Raw genomic sequence first — 7,193 nt, 5'->3', positions numbered from 1 at the left:
GCTGCCGGGGACTGCAGTGTTAATTTATTTGTTTATGTGCTTTCCATTAGTGGTCGTTAAAGTTCATTGACTTGGACATTGTTACTTATTTGTTTCCTTGTCTTATTTCAGGAACTCTAGCGAGGGTGTATGCATACGTGTTCGCGTACTCGTATGAGAACTCTGGATAAAGCCGAGGAATAACTTGTTGTTGTTCGTAGAGAAGTTAGCGAGGAAGAAGAAGAGAAAGTTAAAAAACCAGCATTAGTTGACATGGGTGATCAACCAGAAAATCCGAAGGCTTTGATGGACTATTCTCAGCCGAAGAATGACATTCAATCAAGCATCATCAGACCAGCCATCAGGGCTAACATGTTTGAGATCAAGTCAAGCACAGTTCAGATGATACAGAACTCAGTTCAGTTTGGGGGTAATCCTACTGAAGACCCAAACATGCACATCAGGGATTTCATCGAGATTTATGATACTTTCAAATTCAATGATGTGACTGAAGATGGTATTAAGCTGCGATTATTCCCATTCTCTTTGAGGGACAAAGCGAAGTGGTGGTTACATTCTCTACCAGCAGGGTCTATCACAACTTGGGAGGATCTTGCACAAAAGTTTCTCACTAAATTCTTTCTGATGGCAAAAACTGCTGCAATCAGGAATGCTCTTACTCAGTTTGCACAGCAAACTGGAGAATCTCTGTGTGAGGCTTGGGATCGATATAAGAAGATGCTAAGGAAGTGCCCACACCACGGCATGCCTGATTGGATGATTATTAACTATTTCTACAATGGACTGGATATTACTTCTAGACCCATGCTTGATGTAGCATCAGGAGGAGCCTTGTGGGATAAAAGCTATGATGAAGCTTATCAACTCATTAAACTGATGGCTGCTAATGAGTACCAGAATCCTGCACAGAGACTTACTCAGGGAAAAGTAGCAGGAATTCTGGAGTTGGATGCAGCAACTGCTATCGCTGCCCAACTTAAGGCTTTGACGATGAAGGTGGACATATTGGCTAACTATGGAGTTAATCAAATCACTAGTGTTTGTGAGCTATATGCTGGTGCCCATGAGACTGATCAGTATACAATTTCTAATGAATCAGCTCAATATATAAGCAACTTCCAGCGATCGCAACGATCAGCGCCAGCCACCTATCATCCAAACAACCGCAATCATCCTAATTTCAGTTGGAGCAACGCTCAGAATACGGTTCAACAGCCTTATCAGCCCTATACAGCTAAGCAGTACAACCCCCTGGTTTTCAGCAACTGCAGTATGTGCCAAAGCAACAGCTCCAAATATTATCAGCTAATGAGAACTCTGAATTGGAGGAGTTGAAGCTTTTATGCAAGAGTCAAGATGTTTCTATCAAGACCTTGGAAAATCAAATTGGGCAAATTGCTAATACCTTGTTAAATCATCAACCTGGTACATTGCCTAGTGACACTGAAGTGCCAGGAAAGAAGGAATCTAAGAAGCAGGTAAAGGCAATCACTTTGAGGTCTGGGAAGGTTGCAAATCCCGATCAAACTCAAGAGTTGACTGAAGAAGCTGAAGCAGAAAAAGAAGTAGAGCAGTAGAAGAAAGAACTGGAACCAAGGAAGACTACTGTTGAGCACACTCCGCCTGAGGGTAATATAGGGGAGAAATAGATTTATCCTCCACCGCCTTTTCCCAAGTGGCTGTAAAAGAAAAAGCTGGACAAGCAATTTGAGAAGTTTCTGGAGGTGTTCAAGAAACTTCATATCAACATACCTTTCACTAAGGCTCTCGAGTAGAGATGCCTAATTATGCAAAGTTTAAGAAAGGTATTCTATCTCGGAAGGTGAAGCTTGATGATTTAGAGACTGTCGCTCTCATGGAGGAATGCAGTATTGTGCTGCAACAGAAGTTACCTTCGAGCTTAAGGATCCAGGAAGCTTCACTATTTCGTGTACTATTGGAAAATTATCTTTTGATAGATGCTTTTGTGACTTGGGAGCTAGCATCAATATGATGCCTCTGTCGATCTTCAAAAATTTGGATTTACCTGATCCAAAGCCTACATATATGACCTTGCAGTTGGCCGATCATTCTATTACATACCCGCGAGGTATTGTGGAGGATGTCTTAGTCAAGGTGGATAAAATCTTCTTCCCTGCGGATTTCATGATTCTAGATTTCGAGGAAGATAAAAAGATACCCATAATCTTGGGGAGACCTTTCTTGGCGACTGGCCGAACCTTGATTAATGTACAGAAAGGTGAGCTAAAAATGTGAGTGCTAGATCAGGATGTGACTTTCAATGTGTTCAATGTAATGAAATTTCCTACTAATAACGAGGAGTGCTTCAAAGCGGAGTTGGTCGATTCGGTGGTCACATCGGAACTTGATCAATTGCTAAGATCTGATGCCTTAGAAAAAGCCTTATTGGGGAATTCAGACAGTGAAGATGACGAAGGTAAAGAGCAATTGCAATATTTGAATGCTTCTCCCTGGAAAAGGAAGATTGATATGCCTTTTGAATCTCTTAGAAATGAGGAATTGGATAAAGCTCCTAAACGCCTCCAGTCTACTATTGAGGAAGCTCCCACTCTTGAGCTTAAGCCTTTATCTGAGCATTTGAGGTATACGTTTTTAGGTGATGCATCCACTTTGCATGTTATTATTACATCTGACCTTTCAGGTAGTGAGGATGACAAGCTCTTGAAGATTTTGAGAGATTTCAAGTCGGCAATTGGATGGACTATAGCAGATATTAAGGGAATCAGCCCTTCTTACTGCATGCATAAAATTCTGCTAGAGGAAGATAGCAAGCCTACAGTCGAGCAGGAAAAAAGACTTAATCCTATCATGAAGGAGATAGTGAAGAAGGAAATTGTGAAGTGGATAGATGCAAGGATCATCTACCCTATTTTCGACAGTTCTTGGGTAAGCCCGGTTCAATATGTGCCAAAGAAAGGTGGAATTACTATGGTAGCAAATGAGAAGAATGAGCTTATCCCTACTAGAATAGTCATAGGGTGGAGAGTTTGCATGGACTATCGAAATCTAAACAAAGCCACCAGGAAGTACCATTTTCCTTTGCCTTTCATTGATCAGGTGCTCGATAGGTTGGCTGGTCATGAGTATTACTGTCTTCTGGATGGCTATTCGGGTTATAATCAGATTTGTATCGCTCTAGAAGATCAGGAGAAGACTACCTTCACTTGTCCATTTGGTACTTTCGCCTTCAGACGAGTTTCTTTTGGTTTGTGTGGTGCACCAGCCATATTTTAGAGATGTATGATGGCCATCTATCCTGATATAATTGGCCAGAATGTGGAGGTGTTCATGGATGACTTCTCAGTCTTTGGCGATTCTTTTGACGAATGCTTGCAAAATTTGGGACATGTTCTCAAGAGGTGTGTTGAGACCAATCTGGTTCTCAATTGGGAGAAATATCATTTTATGGTGCGTTAAGGCATTATTCTCGAGAACAAGGTTTCTAATAAAGGTCTAGAGGTGGACAAGGCTAAGGTGGGGGTCATTGAGAATCTTCCTTTACCTATTTATGTCAAAGGAATTCCAAGTTTTCTTGATCATTCGGGTTTTTACAGGCGTTTCATCAAGGATTTCTCGAAAATTTTAAAACCTTTGTGCAGTCTATTAGAGAAAGATGTTCCTTTTAAATTCGACAACGAGTGCATTGTAGCTTTTGAGACTTTGAAGAAGAGTCTAATCACGGCACCTGTCATAACTGCACCTGATTGTAATGAACCATTTCAAATGATGTGTGATGCAAGTGACTATGTAGTTGGAGCAGTTCTTGGGCAGAGAAAGAAAAATATATTTCATGTAGTCTACTACGCTAGTAATACTCTAAATGGTGCTCAACTGAATTACACTACTACGGAGAAAGAGCTTTTGGCTATCGTTTACAGTTTTGAGAAATTTCGATCTTATCTACTTGAGACTAAGGTGACAGTTTTCACTGATCACGCCGCTATTCGATATCCCGTCTCAAAGAAGGACTCGAAGCCTAGATTGATTCGATGGGTTCTTTTGCTCCAAGAATTTGAACAAGAGATCAAGGACAGAAAAGGAACTGAAAATCAAGTTGTTGATCATTTCTCGCGTCTAGAGAATCCTAATGCCACTTGGTTGGATAAGACATTGATAAATGAGTCTTTTTCCGACGAGTAGCTATTTGGAGTGCAAGAATAAGAACCATGGTTTACAGACATTGTGAACTATCTTGTAAGTAATATCATGCCTCTTGACTTATCTTCTACTCAACGGAAGAAGTTTCTTCATGATGTGAAGTGGTACATGTGGGATGAGCCATTTCTTTTTCACCAAGGAGCTGACCAAATCATCAGGAGATGTATTCCTTACAGCGAAATGGGGGGATCTTGTGAGATTGCCACTCAACGGCTATGGAGGACATTATGGTGGAGAAAGACAGCAGCTCGTGTTCTTCAAGCAGGTTTCTTTTAGCCAACATTGCTCAAAGATGCTCATGAATTTGTTTTGAAATGTGATCATTGTCAACGAGTGGGTAATATGTCTAAAAAGAATGAGATGCCTCTTAATGTGCTTCTCGAAGTTGAGGTCTTCGATATTTGGGGAATTGACTTCATGGGGCCATTTGTCTCATCTTGTAACAATCAGTATATCTTGTTGGTAGTTGATTATGTGTCGAAATGGGTTGAAGTTAAGGCGTTGCCAACAAATGATGCGAAAGTGGTGCTTAATTTTCTTAACAAGCAAATCTTCACAAGGTTTGGAACTCCAAGAGTCATAATCAGTGATGAGGGGTCGCATTTTTGCAATCGCAAGTTCATTGCTATGATGAAGAGGTATAATGTGAATCATCGCATTGCTACTTCTTATCATCCTCAGAAGAATGGCCAAGCTGAGGTATCTAACAGGGAGATCAAGCACATTTTGGAAAAAGTGGTATGTCCATCAAGGAAGGATTGGTTTTTAAAGCTTGATGAAGCTGTTTGGGCATATAGAACATCATACAAGACTTCATTGGGAATGTCACCGTATCAGCTGTTGTATGGTAAGGGGTGTCATTTTCCTTTGGAGCTCGAGCATAAAGCATTTTGGGCTTTAAAGAAATTGAATCTGGACTTGGATGCAGCTGGAAAGAATAGAATGTTTCAGTTGAATGAACTTGACCAGTTTTGGCTTCAAGCATATGAGAACAACAAGATGTACAAGGAGAAAGTCAAGAGGTGGCACGATCGAGGTCTAGTGACCAAGCAATTTGTGCCAGGGCAACAAGTTCTTTTGTTCAACTCTCGTCTCCGTCTTTTTCCTGGAAAGTTGAAGTCAAGATTGTCAGGGCCCTACATAATCAAAACTGTGTTTCCACATGGAGCGGTGGAAATTTTTGAGAATGATCCGGGCCAAGCATTCAAGGTGAATGGTCAGCGTTTGAAGCATTATTATGGTGACACGGCAAACCGCGAGGTAGTTAGTGCCGTTTTATTGTCCATTTGATCTTGAGATTCTACGTCAAGCTAACGACGTAAAATAAGCACTTCTTGGGAGGCAACCCAAGTATGTTGTATATTAGTAAGTAAAGGAAGCAAGAAGAAAGAAGAAAAACACAAAAAAATCAAAAAATGGAAAAAAATCAGGTCTTACTTCAGAAGTCTGGTGCGCCAGCGCTGTCCTAGCGCGCGACCGTGCCATTTTTACAGAGACCCAGTGTGCCCGCGCTGTTCCAGCGGTGCGGCCGTGCCGATTTGGCTGAAGTATAGCGTGGTCGCGCCGTCCCAGCACGCGGCCGTCCCAGCACACGGCCGCGCCGTCCCAGCACGTGGTCGCGCCGTGCCCCGACCTTGAAAAAAATAAATAAGGCCGTTTTGGGGGGAAATACGGGAATTTGGTCCCAATATCAATTCCTAACCGATTTTTACTCCCCCACATTCCATAATTCCCTCTTCTAATCAACTCCATTATTCTCATAATCCCCACAATCAATTCCCACCTCTATTCCTTATAGAATTCAAACCTCTCCACCATAAATACATACACCTACATACAATTTCTCCACCACAACACAAACTTCTTAAACACAAATTCTCTCTACACACTTAAGCTTTTATTCTCTCTAATCAAAGTTCAATGGCTCCCAAGTGACAAAGAACTGAAGTTGATAGCAGCACCACCGACTCTTCAACTGCGAGTGATATGAGGCCCAAGTTTTCAACTCCCGAGGCTAAGGAGGTGTATACAAGGCTTCTCGCGAAGCCTATTACTAAGGAGAGAGGGTTCTTTCCATCTGTAACCAATGGTAGTCTGTTTAAGATGATCTTGGATATAGGCTGGGTTCCGTTTTGTGAGGCTCCTGCCGCTATACCTATGAGTGTGGTTCGCGAGTTCTATGTGAATGCTAAGGCCGATAAGAATGGCTTCACTGTGGTGCGAGGGTGTACGGTGGAGTATAGTGCGGAGGCCATCAGGACCGTGATTGAGTAGCCTGCAAGGAAGGTGGGGCAGGATACTTGGAATGACAAGACTCCAGAGGACTTCGATCTGGATCTCATTGTTGCTACTATGTGCCATCCCGACACTCACTGGAAGATCAAAAAGGGCACAGTCGCCGAGTATTCTACTTTTCCAGTGTCTGGCATGAACAGGTTTCCTCGTGCATGGAACTCGTTTATATGTGCTAATATCATGTCATCTTCTCATGTGCATGAGGTTACGGTGGAGCGTGCATGTTTGTTATGGGGCATCCTGAATGGAGATTATGTAGACTTGGGGATGGTGATATACCAGGGTATTTTGAAGTTTCTGAGGGGAGCACTACGGGGTCTATTCCGTATGTGTCAGTGGTGACGAAGCTCTGTGTGGCAGTTGGTGTGCACTGGCCCGCATATGAGCAGTTGCAGATTTCGAGCACTCCGATTGATAGCACGACTTTGGCTATGATGCAGGAATGGGACGGAGGCAAGCCCAATCTGAAGGGGCTTGGTTATTCTTTTGACCACTTACCTAGTGGGAGACCAGCTGCTGGTCAAGCGAGCAGGACTGTATGGAGATCTCAGCTAGGAGATGAAGGAGGTCCATCGCAATAGCAGCAGGAGGAGGAAGGAGCAGACATGAGAGTTGGCTTGAGCTCGACGCTTACAGGCGTCTTGCTAGGAGGATGGATGCGATGCACGACATCATAGTCGTTTTGCACAGGATCTCACCATGGCACTTGGGACCGAATT

At 42.7% G+C, this 7,193-nt stretch overlaps 1 non-coding gene across 1 annotated transcript; it reads right to left on the bottom strand.

Moving 5' to 3' along the window:
• Positions 1-639: 639 nt before the first annotated feature.
• Positions 640-746, bottom strand: LOC141676192 (small nucleolar RNA R71). Its single transcript, XR_012556796.1, has one exon. It is a non-coding gene; the product is annotated as a small nucleolar RNA R71 (small nucleolar RNA).
• Positions 747-7,193: the final 6,447 nt, after the last annotated feature.

This window comes from Apium graveolens, chromosome 7 (assembly GCF_009905375.1).
Source record: "Apium graveolens cultivar Ventura chromosome 7, ASM990537v1, whole genome shotgun sequence".
Classification (NCBI taxonomy): Eukaryota; Viridiplantae; Streptophyta; class Magnoliopsida; order Apiales; family Apiaceae; genus Apium; species Apium graveolens.
The sequence above is the reverse complement of the archived record's forward strand: the minus strand, read 5'-3'. Positions and strand labels throughout refer to the sequence as shown.